The following is a 25,852-nucleotide window of genomic DNA, read 5'->3' on the forward strand; positions in this document are numbered from 1 at the left end:
GTTTAGTTTAGTTTAGTTTAGTTTAAAAATGCAGCCCTGAAACAGGCTTTTTGACGCACCGGATCCACGCCGACCAGCGATTCCCATACACTAGCACTATCCAACACAACAGGGACAATTTACAATTTTTACTGAAGCCAATTAACCTACAAACCTGTACGTCTTTGGAATGTGAGTGGAAACCAGAGCACCCAGGGAAAACCCACGCAGTCACGGCGAGGATGTACAGAGAGCACCCGTAGTTGAGATTGAACCTGGTTCTCTGGCACTGTAAGGCAGCACCTCTGCACCACCATTATATACTTAATATCATCAGATTCCCGAGTCAAAAACAGACATATTCAGCTCACAAAAGATCTACCTTGGCTAACCCATCAAAGTGTTCCTTCCATCCGTACCTTTGCTGTCTGCTTTGCAAATGTTGACAGAGTTGATCATGCCATTCTCTCCAAAGGCATTTCTTCATTGCTCAAGTGAATAGCATCACTATCAATTCATTCCATTATTCCCTGTCCTAATTTATCCAGAGAATCTCCCGTGATGGTCATCTTCCCATCTTCACTGATAGCTCTGGCATTCCTCACTTATTCTTTACATTCCTTACATTGGACCTTGACCTGGTGGGAGGACTGCCGAGACCAAGGAGGGACGATCGGACTCCAATGAGTACTTTTGTAACATTTGTTGGCGCCAGATACGTGGCGTCGCTTTGCATATTTTGCGTATTGTAAGCAAAAACATAGAATTTCACTGCACCTACAGTAGGTATATTTAGTTTAGTTTAGAGATACAGCGCGGAAACAGGACTTTCGGCCCACCAAGTCCGCACCGACCAGCGATCCACACACATTAACACTACCCTACACACACTAAGGACAATTTACACTTATACCAAGCCAGTTAGCCTACAAACCTGCATGTCTTTGTAGTGTGGGAGGAAACCAAAGATCTCAGAGAAAACCCATGTGGCCACGGGGAAAACGTACAAACTACGTAGTCGGGATCGAACCCGAGTCTCCGGCGCTGCAAGTGCTGAGAAGCAGTAACGCTACCACAGCGCAACCGTGCCGCCATCGAGGAATATGTGACAGTTAAGAATCATTGAATCATTGAATTGAATCAACTTCACTTGTAGACAGATTCTAACTGTACGCTGATGACAATCAGCTCTAGCCACCCACTACCTCCATCCCACTCTCCACTACTTCTGTGTTTCTATACTGTTAGTTCAAAGCACACTCCTGGATGAAATACTGGCGAGGTCACCACAATTGTCTACGGTCTTCTCTCATGAATGATTTTGCAACACCAATTCGATCCCCTTCTGTATGAGGTGCTGCAGTACAAAGGCAGCATTTATCATCGAGGATCCTCACCAAGTGCATCATGCCCTCATCTCACTACTATCATCGCCTGCAATCCTACACCACCAGGCTCAGGGACAGCTATTTTCCTGTGCCTATCAGGTACCTGAACCAATCTCCATGACCCTACACCTGCTCTGGCAGTGAAACACTACAGTCCACCGCTTGCACCACCATGGACTCATGGTGCATTTTTGCACGAATGTCTTTCATTTTGCCCGTCTTTTTTCTCGTAGAATTTATGTGTAATTTATGTTTTTGTCTATCGTCTGCAGCTATGTGCTCATGCTGCTGCTGCAAGTAAGATTTTCATTGTATTTGTACCTCCTCATATTTTAGACTTTAGCCCTAAGCGATACAGCGTGGACACGGCCCCTTTGGCCCACTGAGTCCGAGCTGACCTGCGATCATTCCATACACTAGTTGGGTGGGCGGCGCGACCGACGACCGGAATGACCTGGGGGCTCAAGTCACGGAGCCAGCGGAGCTGCGGACCTACCATCGTGGAGCTGGCCAGCTTCGGAGCGTGGAGAGTTCGGAGTGTGGAGAGCTGCAGTGGCGCGCGGCTGCGACCCGACCCGACTCCGGTGGATGCTGACTGCTTTGCGGGGCGCCGGCAATGGCGACTTCACCCGCCCGAATTGCGGGGTTGAAAGTGACCTGGAGCGGGGCCTTACATCACCCGGCGAAGCTTAAACAGCCGCGGGACTTGCTAGTGCCCGCCGGGGGCTCCAACATCAAGAGCAGGGCCTTACATCGCCCGGCGCGGCTTTAAATGGCCGCGGACTTGCTAGCGCCCGCCAGGGGCTTTGACTTTGACATCGGAAGAAGAATGGAGAGCAGGGGAGAGACAAGACTTTGCCTGGAGGAGATTCACTGTGATGGATGTTTGTGTAAATTGTGTTGGTGTGTGTCTTGGTTCTTTTCTTGTCTGACTGCAGAAACCAAATTAATGGTATTGTATTGTATTGTATTGTAGCACTATCCTACACATTAGAGACAATTTATAATTTACAGAAGCCAATTAACTTACAAACCTGTATGTCTTTGGAGGGTGGGAGGAAACCAGAGCACCCGGAGAAAACCCATGTGGTCACAGGGAGAACGTACAAACTCTGTACAGACAGCACCTGAGATCAGGATCGAATGCGGGTGTCTCACGCTGTAAGGCAGCAGCTCTACTGCTGTGCCACTGTGCCACCCTACTTGTGCATATGACAGTAGACTCGATATGATTTCATGTCCAGATTGCTTGGTACAAAAGATGGACACAAAAAGCTGGAGTAACTCAGTGGGTCAAGCAGCATCGCTGGAGAAGAGGAATAGGTGACATTTTGGTTCAGAATCCTTCTTCGGATTGTTTGGTACAATACTGTTCTTACCCTATTTAACTCCATATTCTTACTAAATAGCCATCGGAGAGTGCTGAACACAACTGCCATCATCATGCACCTTATCTCCTAGCTCACCCAATAGAAACATAGAGACATAGAAAATAGGTGCAGGAGTAGGCCATTCGGCCCCTCGAGCCTGCACCGCCATTCAATATGATCATGGCTGATCATCCAACTCAGTGTCCTATACCTGCCTTCTCTCCATACCCCCTGATCCCTTTAGCCACAAGGGCCCTAACTCCCTCTTAAATATAGCCAATGAACTGGCCTCAACTACCCTCTGTGGCAGAGAATTCCACAGATTCACCACTCTCTGTGTGAAAAATGTTTTTCTCATCTCGGTCTTAAAAGACTTCCCCCTTATCCTTAAACTGTGACCCCCTTGTTCTGGACTTCCCCAACATCGGGAACAATCTTCCTGCATCTAACCTGTCCAACCGCTTAAGAATTTTGTAAGTTTCTATAAGATCCCCCCTCAATCTTCTAAATTCTAGCGCGTATAAGCCAAGCCTATCCAGTCTTTCTTCATATGAAAGTCCTGCCATCCCAGGAATCAGCCTGTTGAACCTTCTCTGTACTCCCTCTATGGCAAGAATGTCTTTCCACAGATTAGGGGACCAAAACTGTACACAATACTCCAGGTGTGGTCTCACCAAGGCCCTGTACAACTGCAGTAGAACCTCCCTGCTCCTATACTCAAATCCTTTTGCTATGAATGCTAACATACCATTCGCTTTCTTCACTGCCTGCTGCACCTGCATGTACCATGACACCCAGGTCTCGTTGCATCTCCCCTTTTCCTAATCGGCCACCATTCAGATAATAGTCTACTAATGCCCCAATGCTCAGCCCTGATCAGCCCCCATCTTAGGGAAACAATCTCTACAGTCCACAAGGCATAGAGCACTGAGCCCTGCTGCACCCTCTTCATTACCATGGCTCCCGGAATGGGTTGTTGATCCTTAAACAGCTAGGCTTCCAAATTCTAATCCTCACGTTCTCACTTCCTGCTCCCTTTCTGTGACCTCTTCCACTTCTATGAACAGACATAAAGAGAAAGGGAGAAGGCAAGATTTCATTGAGAGTGTTTAATTATCACAGACACTGGTAACAAAACAATGACTTGCTTCCTGCAGCTTTACAGGCCGATGAATGCAATAACATGCCCATAATTATATAATAATCAATAAAACAATAAACTAATCATCAATAATAATAGGCAACCGCACAATAATAGTGCAAAATAGGCAGAACCTGAGTGGACAGAACAACAATGATGCAGCAGCATCATTAAGTAAAATAAACCATATTCTCCATCTACGTGTGGGAAGGAACTGCAGATGCTGGTTTACACCGTAGATAGACACAAAATGCTGGAGTGACTCAGCGGGTCCGGCAGTTTCTCTGGAGAAAAGGAGAAGGTGATATTTCGAGTTGAGACCCATCCGCAGATGTTTCGACTCAAATAATTAACTATTGCTTTTCTCCAGAGATGCTGCCTGACCTGCTGAGTTACTCTGGCATTCCATGTCTATATTCTCCATCTAGCTGTGTACAACAAAAGACATTCAGCAGGAATGTATTACATCTTTTATCTCCACCTAAATTCCTGTGTCAGTACAATTATAAATCTCTCTATTCACTTTTTTTTTATAATTGGAACTCCCTTTCTAAACTGTTCAAGCTGTAAATCCACCAGTGAAAAGAAAAAAAGGAAAATGTTTCTATTGAAAGTGTTTCCACTAATTTAATTACTTCATCTCTTTCCTTGGCAGATTTGCCTGGTCGGTGAGACAGGATTGTTTGACTTCTATGTTTAATAAACTAAGCTATTTTTCCGAGTTCCCCTGAGAGATCACGTCCCAAAATCCTGCCCATATTTCTCCTTCAGTTGCGTGTGATTCAAACACGTTCGGTTCTCTGACTAATGTGTTCCTTTTTAACAGGAACCCAATCTTTGAAGTTCACAAAAGGAATTGCTATAACAATTGCGGTTCCCTTTCTGCTCACGAGTTGCTTTTGTGTGTCTGGCAATAATGGGCTGGCAGAGAAAGTGTAAAAACTGAGGATTAATTTATTATTTAGTGAAGAATGCTCATTGGTGGTGCTGATTGTTAAATCAGTTTTCACAAGCTTGTCAATTAGTTCATGGAGCTGTGTAGGAAGGAACTGCAGATGCTGTCTTACACCGAACAAAATGCTGGAGTAACTCAGCGGAATAGGCAGCATCTTTGGATAGAAGGACTGGGTGACATTTCTACAGACCGAAGAAGGGTCCCGACCCGAAACATTGCCTAGCCATGTTCTCCAAAGATGCTGCCTGACCTGCTGAACTACTCCAGCACTTTGTGTCTTTACTTTAGACTTTAGACTCCAGAGAGATACGGTGTGGAAACAGGCCCTTCGGCCCACCAGCGATCATCCCAAACACTAGCACTATCCTATGCAGTGGGGACAATTTACAATTTACAGAAGCCAATTAACCTACAAACCTGTACATCTTTGAAGTGTAGGAGGAAACCGGAGCACCTGGAGAAAAACCCACGCATTCACAGGCAAAATGTACAAACTCCCTACAGACAGCAGACATGTACAGACATGTACAGACTCCATAGTCAGGATCGAATGTGGGTCTATGGAGCTGTAAGGCTGCAATCTACCTCTGTGCCTCTTTTTATGCTATTACCAGCATCTGGAGTTCCTTGCATCGACATAGAAAAGTATAGTTCATGAACAGTCCCTCCGGTCCATAATGTCTGTGCCTTACATGATGTCAAGTTAAACTACCTGTTCATGATCCTTATCTCACCATCCCCTGCATATCCCAGTGTCTATCTAAAAGCCTCTTAAAAGTCACCATTGAATCTGGCTCCACCATCACCCCAGGAAGCATGTTCCAGGCACCCACCAATCCCTGTGTCAAAAAAAATCAGATTCCCAGAAGCTGTCATTTCTTTGTGAGAGTACACGAGAAAACTGTGAAGGCTGGAAATCTCAAATAAAACCAGGTATGAAATACTCAGCGAGTCATGTTGAGGAGAGAAAATGTCAAATGCGTTATGTTGATTATTTTCTATCCGTATTTCCTGGATTCTCTATGCAGTAATTGAAAAATACCATGCAAGTGACCAAATGTTTAGACTTCATGATTATTTCTTGACTGGATAGCAATGGCCAACAAATTCCGCTTAAACCACTGATTAGAATATTTGCTACATTTCGGGGTGTTGACAATGACAGCAGAATGAGATGGAAACTGATTTAGACTTTAAACTTTGGAGATACAGCATAGAAAAGGCCATTTGGCCCACCTAGTCCCCGCCAACAAGTGATCGCCCATACATTAACACTATCCTACACAGTAGGCACAATTTACAATTTTTATCAAACCTAATTAACCTACAAACTTGTACCATCTTTCGAGTGTTGAAGGAAACCAGAGCATCCTGAGAAAACCCACACGGTCACAGGGAGAATGTACAAATTCCGTAAAAGACAGCACCCTTAGTCAAGATCGAACCCAGGTGTCTGGCGCTGTAAGGTAGAACCACTGTGCCGCCCTCTATTAGCTGATCTTTAATATTTTGAAGTATGTAGGTAGAATACGTAAGGTTAAATATTTCTGTTTGAGGGCAAGTCCAAGACTAACTGTTATCTTTGTGCCGTTCCCCTGACATCAGTCTGAAGAAAGGTCTCGACCCGAAACGTCACCTATTTCTTCTCTCCAGAGATGCTGCCTCACCCGCTGAGTTACTCCAGTATTTTGTATTCACACAGAGAGTGGTGAATCTCTGGAACTCTCTGCCACAGAAGGTAGTTGAGGCCAGTTCATTGGCTATATTTAAGAGGGAGCTAGATGTGGCCCTTGTGGCTAAAGGGATCAGGGGGTATGGAGAGAAGGCAGGTACGGGATACTGAGTTGGATGATCAGCCATGATCATATTGAATGGCAGTGCAGGCTCGAAGGGCCGAATGGCCTACTCCTGCACCTATTTTCTATGTATCTATGTATCTATGTGTCTACCTTTGTTTCAATCAATTAGGACATTCAGGACAATATGGAAACTTCTACAAAAAGTAGTTGAATGTTTAATAGCACAAAGAACATGTCAAAAATACATGAGCAAAATAATATACTAAACACTGAGGAGGGAAATGCCTGCATTGGAGAGCGCCATGATCACATTGAATGGCGGTGATGGCTCGAAGGGCCAAATGGCCTCCTCATGCACCTTTTGTCTATTGTCTATTGTCTATTGAGTTAATGTATGATGAGCGTTTGAAGGCACTAGGCCTGTGCTCACTGGAATTTAGAAGGATGAGGGAGGACCTAATTGAAACTTACCGAATAGTGAAAAGCCTGGATAGAGTGGATGTGGAGAGGACGTTTCCAAATGTGGGACAGTCTAGGACCAGAGAGCACAGCCTCAGAATATAAGGACGTGCCTTTACAAAGGAGATGAGGAGGAATTTCTTTCATCAGAGGGTGGTGAATCTGTGCAATTCATTGCCACAGACTGCTGTGGAGGCCAATTCATTAGGTATTTTTAAAGCAGAAATTGACAGGTTCTTGATTAGTAAGGGTGTCAAAGGTTACGGCAGAAGATTGGGGTTGAGAGGGAAGGATAGATCAGCCACGACTGAATGGCGGAGTAGACTCGATAGGCCGAATGTCCTGATTCTGCTCCTGTCATTTGTGAACTTATGAACATATGAAAAATAGTGGGTTAAAAACTCAGATAGACAGACAGACAAACAGACAGACAGACAGACAGACAGACAGACAGACAGACAGACAGACAGACAGACAGACAGACAGAAACTTACCTTTCACTCTACCCTTCAGGTTTAATAAGGAAGATTCCAATCATTTTCCAATTTGGTTAGGAATAAGGTTGTCCCACTACAATGCATCATCAACTCAACACCTCCTGGATTTGTAAGGGCCCATGAAAGTCTGCAATATATTTACTTGAAAATGTTTCCTTGCCAGTAACGCCCATCTCAATTTCTCATCTCAGGATGGCACAATGGGGCAGTGAGGATGGAACAGTGGCACAGCGGTAGAGTTGCTGCCTCGCAGTGCCAGACACCCGGGTTCGATCCAGACTATGGGTGCTATCTTTACAGAGTTTGTACGATCACTCTGTGACCACATGGGGGGGGGGGTTCCAGATGCTCTGGCTACCTCCCACATTCCAAAGTCATGCAAGTTTGTAGGTTAATTCAGTAAATTGGTATTAGTGTGCAGGATGTGATTGTGGGATAACATAGAACTAGTGCATGGGTGATCAATGGTCGGCATGGATGCAGTGGGCTGGATGGCCTCTTTCTGTGCTGCGTTTCTAAAAAAAATAATTTGACGTTTTATAAAGGTTTGCCTGTAGCCTTTCAAATAGTTTTGTATTCCACAAAACTCCAAACATTCAACAACATGTATCTCAGAAAGTTATTCATGATTGGATGTGGTTTTGAATATAGAAAACACATTCTGCTGTGGCAAACAAAAGTTTATTTGAAATATTTGGCTCTTAGTTTTAACAATTTATGTGACTGCAAATGAACATGTAGATTGGATGCAACACAAAGTGCTGGAGTAATGATTGATTCTTTGAAAATACAGCACGGAAAGAAGCGCTTTGGTCCACCAAGTCCACACCGATCATCGTTCATCCGTTTACACAAGTTCTATGTTATCCCACTTTCTCATCCGCTCCCTACACATTAGGGACAATTTACAGAGGCCAATTAACCCACAAACCTGCACGTCTTTGGGATGTGGGAGGAAACCGGCGCACCCAGAGAAAACCCATGCAGTCACTCGGAGAACGTGCAAACTCTACACACAGGCAGCACCTGAGGTCAGGGTTGAACCCAGGTCTCTGGCGATGTGAGACAGCAGCTCTACTAGCTGTACCACTGTGTTGCCCCAATGGGTCTATCTAGGGATGGTACGGAAAGGCAAAGGTATGTGTCGGGATACTTCTTTGGATTGCTTACTTTGGGGAGCATGTTAAATGTATGAAATTTATAGTATATGGCCAAGACAATTCATTCCAAGTTGCTTACTGATGAACTTGCAATGAAACATTGTTAGACACTCAAGCATGAAGAGCAGGCATGAACTGTGCTAATGTGAGAGAGTGAAAGGGCAGCGGTTGGCACAATGACAGCTAACTATTGGCACAACGGAGAATAAAATCACTTTGTTAGCATTGCCACCTCATTAATAAAATAAAGTAAGACATTCCTCAGGGTTACTTATCTAGTCTCATGATTGCCATGAGAGTGAGAGCAAGGGTGGAGGGTTCATTATGCCAGCAAAGTGATTATATTTTGAGGGTGCATCTCGCACTGACCCACCAGCAACCTCAATTTGCTGGTTAAACGCCATTAGGGGTTTCTTACGGCATGTTCCCAGGACCACGCATCCAGGAAGAGGCCCGCCATCAATCAATTCGCCAGCTTTGGGTGCAAAGCAGGGTCCTTCTGATTCCACCAAAGTGCTGCAGTAACTCAGCGGGCCAGGCAGCATCTCCGGAGGACGTGGATAGGTGACAAAATGTTTAAGAAGGAACTGCAGATGCTGGAAAATCGATGGTAGACAAAAGTGCTGGAGAAACTCAGCGGGTGCGGCAGCATCTGTGGAACAAAGGAAATAGGCAACGTTTCGGGCCGAAATGTTGAAAAAGAAGGATTTGGGCCCGAAACGTTGCCTGAAACGAACCCCAGATGACGCAGCTTGTCGTGCTTTGCCATATCGTGTCGCGGGCGGACGTACATTGACGCAGCTTGCTGTTCTAACGTCACAAGTGCTGTTCTATGCTGTCGCATTCCATCCTATGGTGACGCATGGCGGGGCATGCCTGTCCTATGGTGATGCGTGGAAATTGGTGACCATGGTGACGCATGGCGACGCGGAGTGTCGTACCTTGAAGCGGCTGTGACAGGGCTGTGTCGAACTACTTGATGGTTTTTAGGCGACATCAGGCATCAGTCACTGACATCCATCGTCGCCTATAAAATCGCAAAGTGGGATGCCCTTAAGGGTGTCAGGAGTAATGGGGAGAAGGCAGGAGAATGGGGTTGAGAGGGAAAGACAAATCAGCCATGATTGAATGTTGGAGTAGACTTGATGGGCCGAATGGCCTAATTCTGCTCCATGAACTTATGAAGGAAAGCGTGCCAAATGTTTTCCTCACCACCTGTTTCGCCATTTTCATGGAACTATGTGCCTGCACCGCCACTTCTCTCTGTTCTACAACACTCCCCAGGGCACTAATTGGTCTAATTCTATTCCTATAACTTATGGATTATTAACTTATGAAGCTACTCCAACTTAGTTTAGTTTGCTTGAATTTAATTTAGTTTTGTTTAGATTAGAGATACAGCATGGAAACAGGCCCTAGAGTCCACCAACCATCAATATCCCATTCGCACTAGTTCTATGTTATCCCACTTTTACATCCATTCCCTGCACACTAGAAGCAATTTACAGAGGGCCAATCAACCTACAAACACACGGTGGAGGAAAGTGGAGAACCTGCAGGAAACCCATACAGTCACAGGAGGAATGCTCAAACTCCACCCAAGGTCAGGATCGAACCTGGGTCTCTGACCCTGTGAGGCAGCAGCTTCACCAGTTGTACCACCTCTGTCAGTGTTTGACGCATGCCCTTTTTAATCTTTCCTCTGTGCAGAATTTATGTCTTTTTAAAAACATTGGGAGCCCATGAACTCAAGTAATACAGTTCACTAAGCAAAAATAAAGACCTTTTGAACAGGAGCAGATTCCACAGCAGAGGAGGAAGTATTCAGATGCAAGACATACCCTGCACATCTTCTCATCTGTCTCAATGATAAAAGAAAAATCTAATGGTGGAGGGAGGAAGTTTTCACTTTCGAGTTTTAGTTTTAGTTTAGAAGATGCAGCATGGAAACAGACCCTTCGGCCCATTGATTCTACACCGACCAGTGATCACCCATACACTGGTTCTATCCTACACTCTAGGGACAATTTACTGAAGTCAATTAACCTACAATCCCACAGGTGTTTGGGATGTGGGAGGAAACTGGAGCACCTGGAGAAAACCCATGTGGTCACAGGGAGAACGTTTCAACTCTTGTGGACTACTGCACCCACAGTCAGGATCAAACCTGGGTCTCTGGTGCTGAAGGCAGCAACTCTGCTGTTGCCCCACTGTTCCGAACTCTGTTGCAAGTGCACATTCATTACTTCCCTTTTGGAGTCACATTGCATTTCATTTGATCTAGACTTGAGAAATTGCCCAATGAAACATGAGGAACTATCCTGCCAGAGCATAAGGTACACAAAACAGCCGACAGCCGCTGTGATTAAATGCTTTGTTACAAAATAATCACAATATTTTGGCAACATCAATGTATGTACTTGATAGCTGGTATGGCCAAATCATTATAATCTTGGAACTGTACCTATGGAACAAGTCATGCATTCACTCCACCCCAAATACTGGTATTGCCTGATCATCTGTGAATTTATCCATGGAGCAGACAAAAGATGAGAATATTTCCTCCTGGCAATTATTTCCTTCTGCTTTGGTTTAAAAGAATACAGTCAATAAAACATGGTTTAAGAATTACTTAATAGAACTGCTGCAGGGTTTACAGGTGGTCCGGTTGAGTGCAGAATCAAAGATCTCTATCAGGGTTGTTGGCTGTACAAGATGTTTGCAGTTGCTTTCATAATGCACGTTACTATTGGTAGGATGGGTTTGGTTTAGTTTAGAGATACAGCATGAAAACAGGCCCTTTGGCCCAATGGGTCCATGCTGACCATCAATCACCCATTCACACTAGTTCTACATTGTCCCACTTTCTCATCCACTCCTCATACACACTAGGGGCAATTTACAGAGGGTTAATTAACCTAGAAACCCACATGTTTTTGGGATGTGGGAGGAAATAATAATAATTAGTAATAATCTTTCAAAACTCTTTAGATTCTGGAGTAATTCCTGAAGATTGGCGGGTAGCAAATGTAACCCCACTTTTTAAGAAGGGAGGGAGAGAGAAAATGGGGAATTACAGACCAGTTAGTCTAACATCGGTAGTGGGGAAACTGCTAGAGTCAGTTATTAAAGATGGGATAGCAGCACATTTGGAAAGTGGTGAAATCATTGGCCAAAGTCAGCATGGATTTACGAAAAGGTAAATCATGTCTGACGAATCTTATAGAATTTTCGAGGATGTAACTAGTAGCGTGGATAGGGGAGAACCAGTGGATGTGGTGTATCTGGACTTCCAGAAGGCTTTCGACAAGGTCCCACATAAGAGATTAGTATACAAACTTAAAGCACAAGGCATTGGGGGTTCAGTATTGATGTGGATAGAGAACTGGCTGGCAAACAGGAAGCAAAGAGTAGGAGTAAACGGGTCCTTTTCACAATGGCAGGCAGTGACTAGTGGGGTACCCCAAGGCTCAGTACTGGGACCCCAGCTATTACAATATATATTAATGATCTGGATGAGGGAATTGAAGGCAATATCTCCAAGTTTGCGGATGACACTAAGCTGGGGGGCAGTGTTAGCTGTGAGGAGGATGCTAGGAAACTGCAAGGTGACTTGGATAGGCTGGGTGAGTGGGCAAATGTTTGGCAGATGCAGTGTAATGTGGATAAATGTGAGGTTATCCATTTTGGTGGCAAAAATGGGAAAGCAGAATATTATCTAAATGGTGGCCGATTGGGAAAGGGGGAGATGCAGCGAGACCTGGGTGTCATGGTACACCAGTCATTGAAGGTAGGCATGCAAGTGCAGCAGGCAGTAAAGAAAGCGAATGGTATGTTAGCTTTCATTGCAAAAGGATTTGAGTATAGGAGCAGAGAGGTTCTACTGCAGTTGTACAGGGTCTTGGTGAGACCACACCTGGAGTATTGCGTACAGTTTTGGTCTCCAAATATGAGGAAGGACATTATTGCCATAGAGGGAGTGCAGAGACGGTTCACCATGATTCCTGGGATGTCAGGACTGTCTTATGAAGAAAGACTGGATAGACTTGGTTTATACTCTCTAGAATTTAGAAGATTGAGAGGGGATCTTATAGAAACTTACAAAATTCTTAAGGGGTTGGACAGGCTAGATGCAGGAAGATTGTTCCCGATGTTGGGGAAGTCCAGGACAAGGGGTCACAGCTTAAGGATAAAGGGGAAATCCTTTTAAAACCGAGATGAGAAGAACTTTTTTCACGCAGAGAGTGGTGAATCTCTGGAACTCTCTGCCACAGAGGGTAGTTGAGGCCAGTTCATTGGCTATATTTAAGAGGGAGTTAGATGTGGCCCTGGTGGCTAAGGGGATCAGGGGGTATGGAGAGAAGGCAGGTACGGGATACTGAGTTGGATGATCAGCCATGATCATATTGAATGGCGGTGCAGGCTCGAAGGGCCGAATGGCCTACTCCTGCACCTAATTTCTATGTTTCTATGTTTCTATGAAACTGGAGCACCCGGCGAAAACCCACGTGGTCACAGGGAGAACGTGCAAACTCCAAACGGACAGCGCCCAAGGTCAGGATCGAGCCCGGGTCTCTGGCGCTTTGAGGCAGCAGCTTTACCAGCTGCGACACTGTGCTGCAAAAGATGCTTCATGAAACTATGCAAACTCGCATTAAATGTCATGGGAGTGTGGTAGAAAATATGAGATTTCAAAAGATGGGAGCCTGCAAGTGGTGGCCAGATAAGAAATGCTTGAAGGTAGCGAAGAATGAGAAGGAAATAAAATGAACTGGCTAACTATTGCCAACTAAAGTGGCAGACATAGGAAAGCAATTCCTTTTCCCAAGAGAGTTCCTTGTGAAGACCTGGAAATAATTTGATTTCAAAGAGGCCAGCAGAAAAACAGGGCCATTTGTTTTCAATTCAATGAGAACGAGTGTAGAGCCTCAATTTTTTTTCTCTCAGAGTTCTTCGTTGGGCAACTTAACTTATCTCAGCTGGTCGTATGGTGAGATCAAATGACACACAATTGCACTTGAAGCCCTGGGTGTCCAACTGGCTGCCAGAAACTCGGGAACATCCTTAAGAATTCATTTTTCATTTGGATGGAAGCAGACTTCTTACCAAACAAACATTATCACTGCCAGATGTTAGCTTGCAGGCTTCTCTGCATGACTAGACACTCGAGCAAAAATAAAATAACAACTAAATGCTTGTTTTGATATATTACAAAATGTTCCATTTCATTTATGTTCCTCCTGATATGGAGTCCCTTGGTTGACAATGGTTTGATTTGAAATAAGTTAGTTCAAGCAAACATTTTGCTTGACTCAAACGGCTTAATGCCATTTCACATTATGTCTAAGAGTAGCTAAATTGTAGATTTTACTTCGGAGTCACGTGAGTGACTACGTGAAGAACCCCGCCAGGACGCATTCATGTCATATCGCTACACGCATTGCAATGAGTCACAGCAGGGGGAACGACGTTCCCCTTAGCGGCAAAATTGAAAGCCGGGAACAGCAGGTAAGGAGACTCTGCGTTCCTTCCACTTACCTTACAGGTGGAGACATGGACCAGATCCACGAAGGCTGCGGGAAAGCTGGCGGGGGAGAACCGCGGAGTTGCGGGCAGCCGGCAGCAGCAGCCAACGGCACGCCAATCTCCCGTAATGGGAACAGCTGTGCCCGACTTCGCTCCCGCACCGGCCACGGCCGGGCGGTAGAGCGAAGCAAAAAACTAACAGAGTCATTGACTCCGATGAGTCCGACTCTGAATAGCCACGAGCGGCCAGTGCCCGTGAGCATTGGGGCCGGTTGGAGCGGCTTTAGGAGCAGCCGCGAGCGGCCAGTGCCCGAGAGCATTGGAGCCGGTTGGAGCGGCTGGGAGCAGGGAACAAAAGCAGCCGCGACGGCCAGTGCCCGTGAGCATTGGAGCCGGTTGGAGCGGCTGCAGGAACTGGAGCAGGAGCGGCTTCAGGAGTAGCTGCTTCAGGAGCAGCCATGACGGCCAGTGACCATGAGCTTTGGAGCCGGTTGGAGCGGCTGCAGGAATTGAAGCAGCAGCGAGTGGCCAGTGCCCGAGAGCATCGGAGCCAGCTGGAGCGGTTGTTGGAGCAGGTAAGTGGCAGGCTCCGGGAGATGGAGACTAGTCACAGGGGGCAGCTAGTAAGTCCTACAGCAGAACCTCTTGTAGGGCTGCACAGTGTTTCTCCCTCATCAGAGGGGAGTATAGGGGATCAATTCTGGGCTGAACCTGAAGAGGGGTGCAGAACATACCCCTAGTGCACATGGGGTGCAAGAAAACCTATTGGAAGACGCTTACCATCAGGGAACTGCAAAACACTGAATGTTCCCAGTATTAACCAGTGTATTTGAAAACATGGCAGAGCCAGGGACTTGAAACAACAGAAAGTTCTGAAAGTCCTAACAGCGGGAATTACGGGTTTCGCCCGCACAATAAATAGAAAAGACATGACACAAGATCACCAGGATGCACTGGCTTTATTTTGCAACTACCAATACAAGTAAACAGCATTAGAAGAAGTGCCATCCAACCGGCTTTAGACCCTAATTTGCAGGCCTATGCAAACCTGGAACCTCCAAACCACCAATATTACTATTTGGAGGCAACTTATCAAAACAGGTAAAAGAACTTGACAAAGAGGGTAAAACCCTGGGGCTCATTAAAGCAACGTCTAAAAACTACTTCGTGGGGAATGCGCTAACCCTCAACACCGACCCAACTACAGATCCAGACACCAGCACCTCAACGTCCACGGAGGATGCCGAAAAAGTAACAAACCTACCAATAGTAACCATGGAGGTAGGTGTGTCTGGTTCCTTACGAGGTTGGTGGGAGATTACAATTCTATCTGGATGCATGGAATAAATTAACTACCGACACTTATATTTTCAGAAGTATAGGGTTATACCATAGAATTTAAACAAAAACATAATCCTCCAGTTCAGCATGTACCGAACCGAATGTTCGTGCTTACAGGCAAAGAAAAAATCAAAAGCGCATGCTGAACTACAGTGGCCATATAAAAAAGGAGTAATGGAGGAAACCCAACACGAATCACAGGAATTTGTGTCCAAAATCTTTATCATAAACTAGATGGTGGTTGCCGCATCATCATAGATTTGACTAATTTGAATACTTTCATACTATATATTCATTACTAGATGGGAACCTTTGTTACTGCTAAGCAATTGATTCCTAGGTTACTACATGGCAAGCATCGTATTAAATGATACTTACTATACAGTACCCATTAGAGGTGACCACAGATGTTATTTAACACAATGGATCATCTGCGGTACACCCTTAACACAGTTCACATGTCAGTGACTTTGCCGAAAGAAAAGGTTACAGCCTTAATGGAGGCTTGCAGCAAAACAAAACCATCCATCAGACTGGTAGCAAGAATAATTGGCATTATAGTGGCTGCGTTTCCAGCCACACAAATCGGACCTTTACATTATCAAAAATTACAGAGGGCAAACATTCGTGCACTCAAAAATTATGGGGGTCATTCTGACAGACCAATGAAGCTACCAACAGAGGCCACAATGGAACTAAAATGGTGGAAACATAACATTAGGCATTGTTCCGATCCAAACATTATCAGCTACCCGTCTATGGAACTACATACTGATGCCAGTGCACTTGGATGGGGTGCTACCAATTCCATCTCCAGCTGTGGGGGAGATGGAATGCACAGGAGGCATCATTATTACAAACACTGGGCATAAACTACCTGGGAATGTTCAGTGCATTCCATGGCCTTAAGTCATATTGTTCTGGGTTATATCACCAGCATGTTAGACTACAAATTGACAACACCACCGTGGTAGCATATATCAACCATATGGGTGGAAACAAATCGACATCATGTGACAATCTGGCCAACACAATTTGGCAATAGTGTATCCAGAGAGATATTTGGATATCAGCTACCTACTTACCAGGTAAACTGAATTAGTGGCAGACACCAGGTCACGCTAATTCTATGAAAACACTGAATGGATGTTGGATAAAAATTGTATTTGCTGAAATTACAGCATGGTATGGAACACCAGATATCGACCTATTTGCATCCATGCTCTCACCAGTTATCGAATTATGTTCATGGGAACCAGAACCTGGGGCAGTGGCAACAGATGCATTTTCGCTGCATTGGGGGATTATTTATTTATGCATTCCCTCCTTCTGCCTCATCAGTCGGGTATTTAGGAATATACAGTAGACTCCGCGTCTGGTATTTTGATAGTACCCGATTGGCCTACTCAACCATGGGTCCCGGTGATACCGACATGGTATTAGAACCATGCATCACCATCCATCATAGACCTAATTTACTGGTTCTTCCCGCAACAAGGGGTAGTTACCCATGTCATAATTATATAAACCTATTAATTTGTAGAGTTGAAAGCACCTCTACTACACCTGGGACTGACGGACCGAACAGTGGATATTATTTCAGCGGCCCACAGACAGTCCACCAAAAAACAGTACTTGGTGTCATCAAGAAATGGGAAGTACTGTCACAACAATAAACATCACCCACAGATCTATGAACATCCCGTCTGTTCTGGAATTCCTGGCAAGCCTCCATTACGATGAGAGGCTCAGTCATAGTGCCATCAACTGTGCCAGAAGTGCTCTGTCAACATACCTGTGGCAAGGAACAGAGCGGCATTCTGTTGGGACACACCCTGGTAACCAAACTCATGAGGGGCATTTTTAATGTTAATCCCCCAAGAACCAGGTACTCCCAAATATGGGATGTGAGCATTGTACTGACCATGTTAAGAAACTGGTCTCCAGCTACAGCTCTGTCCCTACAGAAACTGACTATGAAAACAGTCATGCTGATGGCCTTGGTCACGGCACAAAGGGTCCAGTCACTACAGAAACTAAGGCTGGACAACATGATTATTTCATCTGGAAATTTAACTTTTCACATCAATGAATTAGTCAAACAGAACAGACAGGGGTCAGCAGGCCTAAAAACAGAATTCAGGGCCTACCCGACAGATGGTCGTCTCTGTATTGTAACACACTTACTATTATATATGGAGTATACTAAGATCATCAGAGGGAAAGAAATGTCACTTTAATCAGCTACAAACAGCCACTCAAAACAGTGACAGTCCAGACCATCTCTAGATGGCTAAAAAAGGTCCTAATAAAGGCTGGAGTAGACACTAGCATTTTTAAATCTCACTCCACCAGGGCTGCAGCTACATCGGCAGCTATGAAGTTGGACGTTCCTATGGACCAAATCCTCAAGACAGCAGGATGGTCAACGGAGGAAACTTTCCAACGACTTTATAACAAACCAGTCATTGAACCTGGAACATTTGCAGAAACAAATTTAAGTTCTGTAATATAATTTACCTCATATATAGGGGCAATAATTGGTGTTAATATATTTATCGTTGGGTTTCAATATCGTATTGATGTCTAATGATGTTAACACTATTCTCCCCATAATCAAGGCAGATGTGATGCATGGACTCGTTTCCACGGCATGAAATCACAGAGTTTTAAAATCTTCACTTAGTCACTCACGTGACGCCGAAGTAAAATAGTAAGATTAAACGAGAACTTACCAGTTTGAAGTTTGACCATTATTTTATGAGGAGTAACGTTGAGGGAATACGTGCCCTCCGCTCCCACCCTTGGTCATATACTCAACTGGTATCTCTTCTCTAATCTTACTGTTTAGTCATTACAGTTATCTGTGATTTCACACCGCTGCTTTGAAGAATGACATGCATGCGTCCTGGCGGGGTTCTTCACGTATTCCCTCAACGTTACTCCTCATAAAATAACGATCAAACTTCAAACTGGTAATCTTACTATTATACCCATATTACCGAGTAAGATCAGTTCAGCATTTCTATCGTGTTCTGCTTTTAATTTGAAGTTTTCATCTTCAACAGTATCTTCAGTTTGACTCGGCAATATCACTTTTTTCCAAAATAAATGAAATACTTATAGATTACAGAGAACATAGAAACATAGAAACATAGAAAATATGTTCAGGAGTAGGCCATTCGGCCCTTCGAGCCTGCACCGCCATTCAATATGATCATGGCTGATCATCCAACTCAGTATCCTGTACGTGCCTTCTCTCCATACCGCCTGATCCCTTTAGCCACAAGGGCCCTAACTCCCTCTTAAATATAGCCAATGAACTGGCCTCAATTACCTTCTGTGGCAGAGAATTCCAGAGATTCACCACTCTCTGTGTGAAAAATGTTTTTCTCATTTCAGTCCTAAAAGATTCCCCCTTATCCTTAAACTGTGACCCGTTGTTCTGGACTTCCCCAACATTGGGAACAATCTTCCTGCATCTAGCCTGTCCAACCCCTTAAGAATTTTGTAAGTTTCTGTAAGATCCCCACTCAACCTTCTAAATTCTAGCAAGTACAAGCCGAGTCTATCCAGTCTTTCTTCATATGAAAGTCCTGCCTTCCCAGGAATCAGTCTGGTGAACCATCTCTGTACTCCCTCTATGGCAAGAATGTCTTTCCTCAGTGGTTAAAACTTAAGATGGACATAAAAAAGCTGGAGTAAATCAGCAGGTCAGGCAGCATCTCTGGACAAAATAGAATGTGATGTTTCGGCTTGAGACCCTTCTTCAGACTGAGAGTCTGGGGAAAGGAGGACGTGAAATTAAGACGGTGATATAGAGGGATATAGAACAAATGAATGAAAGATATGCAAAGAAGTAACGATGATTGTTGGAAGGCTAGAAAGAACAAATTAAGCCAACCTTTAAAATGAACACTTCGTCTAACCTGATCTGCTGCGACAGTGTTCCCGATGTGGCCTCCTGTACAAGTGTGAGCACAAGCGTAGACTTAGCAAACATTTCGCTGAACGTTTGTGCTCGGTTCGCCAAGGCCTGCTGGATCTCCCAGCTGCTAACCATTTTAACTCTTCCTCTTTCTATTCCCATGTTAACCTTTCTGTCCTGGGCCTCCTCCATTTACACAGGGAGGTCACACACAGACTGGAGGAACAACACCTCATATTCTGCTTGGGTAACTTACAATCCAATGGAATGGACATTGAATCCTATTTTAGACAACTACAAAACCCTCCCCCTCTCCTTCCTTCAGCTCCCAACACAAACCTACTTTCCCCTCCACCCTCCCCTGTTCCCACCCCTTCCACTTAAGCTCGAGCTTCACAATTTGTAATTTTTTTAATCTTTTGTCTCACATCTTATATCGTTCCACCTGTGGCCTTTGTTCACCTTTGTCAACCTATTACCAGTCAGGCTTTGCCCAATCCTTCTCTTCCAGCTTTCTTTCCCCCACCCCCCCTCCTATCAGTTTGAAAAATGATCCAAAATGTCACCTGTTCATGTTCTCCAGAGATCTCATCTGACTGACTAAGTTACTCCAGCACTTTGTATGCTTTTGATCCAAATTAGTGTCAAAAGTGATAGGAGTAGAAATAGGCCATTTGGCCCATCAAGTCAACTCTGCCATTCAATCATGGCTGATCTATCTTTCCCTCCTAACCCCATTCACCTGCCTTCTCCCCATAATCTCTGACACCTGTACTAATCAAGAATCTATCTATATCTGCCTTAAAAAAATATCCATTGACTTGGCCTCCACAAGGGAGACCCCTTCCACCCCTGCAACGGACTGTTCCAGCTGCTGCGGTCAGGCAAACGCCTGCGTTGCCATGCGGTGAGAACGGAGAGGTTGAGAAGGAGTTTCTTCCCAGAGGCAATTCGGACTGTAAACGCCTATCTCACCAGGGACTAACTCTACAGAACGTTTTTCCTTCCATTATTTATTATGAATAAGAATATGTGTGTTATGATTGTGTTTATAATTTGTTTGGTTGTTTTGTTGTTTGTCTTTTGCACAAAAGTCCGCGAGCATTGCCACTTTCAGCACATCTCGTATGTGTATGTGACAAATAAACTTGACTTGACTTGACTTCATCTTCTGTGGCAAAGAATTCCACAGATTCACCACCCTCTGACTAAAGTAATTTCTTCTCATCTCCTTCCTAAAAGAATGTCGTTTAATTCTGTGGCGATGACCTCTAGTCCTTGACTCTCCCACTAGTGGAAACATCTTCTCCACATTCACTATATCCAAACCTTTCACTATTCCGTTTGTTTCAATGAGGTCCCCCCACATTCTTCTAAACTCCAGCAGGTACAGGCCCAGTGCTGACAAATGCTCATCATAGGTTAACCTATTAATTCCTGGGATCTTTCTTGTAAACCTCCTCTGGACTCTTTCCAGAGCCAACACATCCTTCCTCAGATATGGCGCCCAAAATGGCTCACAATATTCCAAATGTGGCCTTACCAGCACCTTATAGAGCCTCAGCATTACACCCCTTTGCAATTTGTGTGCAATTTGAAAAGGGAATTGCAAGCAGTGGTGTTCCCTTATTCCCTGGTTTATCTTGGTGGTAGAATTTGGAGGTTTGAGAAGTGTATTTGGAGGAACCTTGATCAGTAACTGCTTATGGTTTGTAGATGGTACACATTACAACAATATTGAGCTGGAGATGCTTGTTTACGGCTTGAATCAATGGGCTACTTCTTATTAGAAGGCTCTGTATTCTTTCAATGTTGTTGATGCTGCAAGTGAGGAGCATTGGAGGTAACAGCTCTGGCCAACACCACAAGAACTTGTAGAGAGTTATGGATACATCCCAGACCATCACACAGACTGGCTTCCTCCCATCCACCCCATCTACACTTCACATTACCTCAGGAATGCAAAGCCTCCAACATAATCAAGGTCCATGTTTACCCTGCTCTTCACCCCTCTCCAGCCAGGCAGGATACGAAAGCTTGAAAAGACATACCATCAGATTCAGGAACAGATAGGATTTTGTGCCAATTTTCCAACCTACCTAGGGGCTGATTAGATGCGCAACTGGTTGATCTCTTTAATGGGGCAAGGTCAGTAACCATTATGGGCCAGGCAATGTTCACCACCTGGACCATTTCCGACACTTTCCTACCATTCCTTGACCTCACCATCTCCATCGCAGGGGACAGACTTCTGACCGACATACACTACAAACCAACTGACTCGCATGGCTATCTGGATTACACGTCTTCCCACCCTGCCCCCTGTAAAGACTCCATCCCCTACTCCCAATTCCTCCGCCTACGCCGCTTCTACTCCTAGGATGAGACATTCCATACAAGGGCATCGGAAATGTCCTCGTTCTTCAGGGAACGGGGATTCCCCTCCGCCACCATAGATGAGGCTCGCATCAGGGTCTCATCCATACCCTGCAAGACTGCTCTCTCTCCCCATCCCTGCACTTGCAACAAGGGCAGAGTCCCCCTGGTCCTCACCTTTCACCCCACCAGCCGGCAAATACAACACATAATCCTCCACCATTTCCGCCACCTCCAACGTGACCCCACCACTCGCCACATTTTCCCATCTCCCCCCATGTCTGCCTTCCGCAAAGACCGCTCCCTCTGCAACTCCCTTGTCAATTCTTCCTTTCCCTCCCGTACCACCCCCTCCCCAGGCACTTTCCCTTGCAACTGCAAGAAATGCAACACCTGTCCCTTCACCTCCCCCCCCTCGACTCCATTCAAGGTCCCAAGCAGTCGTTCCAGGTGCGACAAAGGTTCACCTGTATCTCCTTCAACCTCATCTACTGCATCCGCTACTCTAGATGTCAGCTGATTTACATCGGGGAGACTAAGCGGCGGTTGGGCGATCGTTTCGCCGAACACCTCCGCTCTGTCCGTAATAACCTACCTGAACTCCCGGTGGCTCAGCACTTCAACTCCCCCTCCCATTCCCAATCCTACCTCTCTGTCCTGGGTCTCCTCCATTGCCAGAGTGAGCAACACCGGAAATTGGAGGAACAGCACCTCATATTCTGCCTGGGCAGCTTGCATCCTGATGGCATGAATGTTGAATTCTCCCAATTTTGCTAGCCCTTGCTGTCTCCTCCCCTTCCTTAACCCTTGAGCTGTCTCCTCCCATCCCCCCGCCCTCGGGCTCCTCCTCCTCCCCTTTTTCCTTCCTTCTCCCCTCCCACCCCCCATCAGTCTGAAGAAGGGTTTCGGCTTGAAACGTCGCCTATTTTCTTCGCTCCATAGATGCTGCTGCACCCGCTGAGTTTCTCCAGCAATTTTGTGTACCAATGTTCACCACTTATTGTAATCGTTCCTGATCGTCCGAGTTGCCGAACCAGGCCGAGGTGCAGCCAGTCAAAATGCTCAGTACTGCACAGCGATTACGGGTGCATGACTTCCTGTCTTATTTATCTGCCACATTTTGGACAGGACAATTGTGGATTATCCTGCAGTAAATCGACGATCATTCTTGATGTGGAGACTAACTATAAAATGTCTGAATTTGTCTAAATTTGCATGTTGCGGAAACAACCTGTGAGAAATAACTGAAGTGTAAATAAGCTTCAACGCCAGTTGAAGATTTACCCAAATTTTGCTTCCAGGCCATAATGACTTCACTTCATGCAACTCCATAAACATCTGTCTACAGTGTACTTTGTCTCGTGTGTGATCTTGCATGCTTCTCTAATGAGTGCTGCATTTCCATTTGGAAGATTTGTTGGAAGTTCTTGCCTCTTTGTTTCATGCTAAGTCTTCTGCATTGGACACCCATTAAATTGAAATCCTACTCTTACAATGCAATTAAAATAGTTTCTAAGCTGCCAGGCCACATTTAATGTTTCAGCCATCAGTCACATTTCATTTTTATCGTTGCAAGTTGTCATTTGGCTCTTTTTCAACGCCTTATTGCTATTGTCATTTATCAAATTGCCATTTGCAGAGCATTATTCATATACCATACGTTTTTGCAAAAAACCAAAGGAGGTATTGATTTAAATTTATAATTATTTGATCTTTGTTGATGAGTCAAGGAGCTGACTCAGACAGCACAGCGGCCCAGCGGTAGAGTTGATGCCTTACAGCGCCAGATGCTCGGGTTTGATCCTGACTACGGGTGCCGTCTGTACGAAATTGTTCTCCCCGTGACCGTGTGGGTGTCTCCGAGTATTCCCATTTCCTCCTACACTCCAAAGACCTGCAGGTTTGTAGGTTTGTCCCTAGTGTGTAGGATAGTGTTAGTGTACAGGGATCGCTGGTCAGGGTTGACTTGCTGGGCGGAAGGGCAAGTTTCTGCACTGTATCTCCAAAACCAAAAGTCCAAAGTAGAAGGCAATACACAAGGTTTTGTGCAGGTTGCAATATTAGGCATGTTCTTAACGATCACATGTGCAATAACATATGAGTATTGTGTTATTCCCGGCACAAACTTTCCTACACAAAGGAAGCCAAGAAGCAAATGCAATTGTTTATTAAGCCTGTTGTTTTGATCTAATTACTTGCATTTGTGTATACTTGTGAGATCCCAGTGCTGCAACTGCAGGTGCTATCTGTAGGGAGCTTGATCGTTCTCGCCGTGACCTGCGTGGCTTTTCTACGAGATCTTCGGTTTCCACCCACACACCAAAGACGTACAGGTTCGTAGGTTAATTAACTTTGTAAAATTGTATAAACGTAAAATTGTCCTTAGTCTGTGCAGGGTAGTGTTAATGTGCAGGGATCGATGGTCAGCGTGGACACGGTGGACCGAAGGGCCTGTTTCCGCGCTGTATCGCTAAACTAAACTAATTTGATGTTTAGTAATAAGAGTACTTGGTAATTTTTGTATTATGGTGTTGGGTGTTTAGTTATTTAGCGTTTAGTTAATGGGTGAAAATATTACTAGTGTAAATAATTGAATATATTAAAGTCTGTTTAAACAAAATGCTCAATCTTGTCAAGGAGAAATGTTCACTCATCTTTCACATGAGTAGGAACACCAATGGAGTGGAGCTGGAGGCATGCAGGTTTCATAGTTCAAGAAAGATTGGCAGCAGTCTGGTGGGAAATAGTCATAGTCATACGATGTGGAAACAGGCCCTTCAGCCCAACTTGCCCACACCGACCAACATGCCCCATCTACACTTGTCCCATCTGCCTGCGTTTGGCCCATAGTCCTCTAAACCTGTCCTATCCATGTACCTGTCGAAATGTTTCTTAAACGTTGCAATAGTACCTACAATAGTAGGTGGCTGAGATACAGTGCATTCAGAAAGTATTCAGACCCCTTCACTTCTTCCACATTTTGTTATGTTACAGCCTTATTTTAAAATTGATTAAATTATTTTTTTTTATCATTAAATACCCCAGAATGAAGAAGCGTAAACAGGTGTTTAGAAATTTTTGCAAAGTAATTCAAAAGAAATAGCTGAAATATCACATTTACATAAGTATTCAGACCCTTGAGCTTTGGTGCATCCTGTTTCCATTGATTATCCATGAGATGTTTCTACAACTTGATTGGAGTCCACCAGTGGTAAATTAAATTGATTAGACATGATTTGGAAAGGCACACATCTGTCTATCTAAGGTCCCACAGTTGACAGTGCAAAAAAACCAAGCCATGAAGACGAAGGAATTGTCCGTAGACCTCCGAGACAGGAGTGTGTCGAGACACAGATCTGGGAAAGGGTATAAAACAATTTCTGCAGCATTGCAGGTCCTGAAGAACACAGTGGCCACCGTCATTCTTAAATGGAAGAAATTTGGAACCACCAGAACTCTTCATAGAGCTGGCCGCTTGGCCAAACGGAGCGATTGGGGGAGAAGGGCCTTGGTTAGGGAGGTGACCAAGAACCCGATGGTCACTCTGACAGCTCCAGAGTTCCTCTGTGGAGATGGGAGAACGTTCTAGAAGGCCAACTATATCTGCAGCACACCACCAATCAGGCATTTATGGTAGAGTGGCCAGACAGAAGCAACTCCTCAATAAAAGGCCTCTCAGAAAAGGCATCTAAAGGACTCTCAGACCATGAGAAACAAGATTCTCTGGTCTGATAAAACCAAGATTGAACTCTTTGGCCTGAATGTCAAGTGTCACGTCTGGAGGAAACCAGGCACAACTCATCACGGTGAAGCATGGTGGTGGCGGCATCAAGCTGTGGGGATGTTTTTCAGGGGCAGGAACTGGGAAACTAGTCCGGATCGTCGGAAAGATGAATGGAGCAAAGTACGGAGAGATCCTTGATGAAAACCAGC

Source organism: Leucoraja erinacea, chromosome 4, assembly GCF_028641065.1.
Source record: "Leucoraja erinacea ecotype New England chromosome 4, Leri_hhj_1, whole genome shotgun sequence".
In the NCBI taxonomy this organism is placed as follows: Eukaryota; Metazoa; Chordata; class Chondrichthyes; order Rajiformes; family Rajidae; genus Leucoraja; species Leucoraja erinaceus.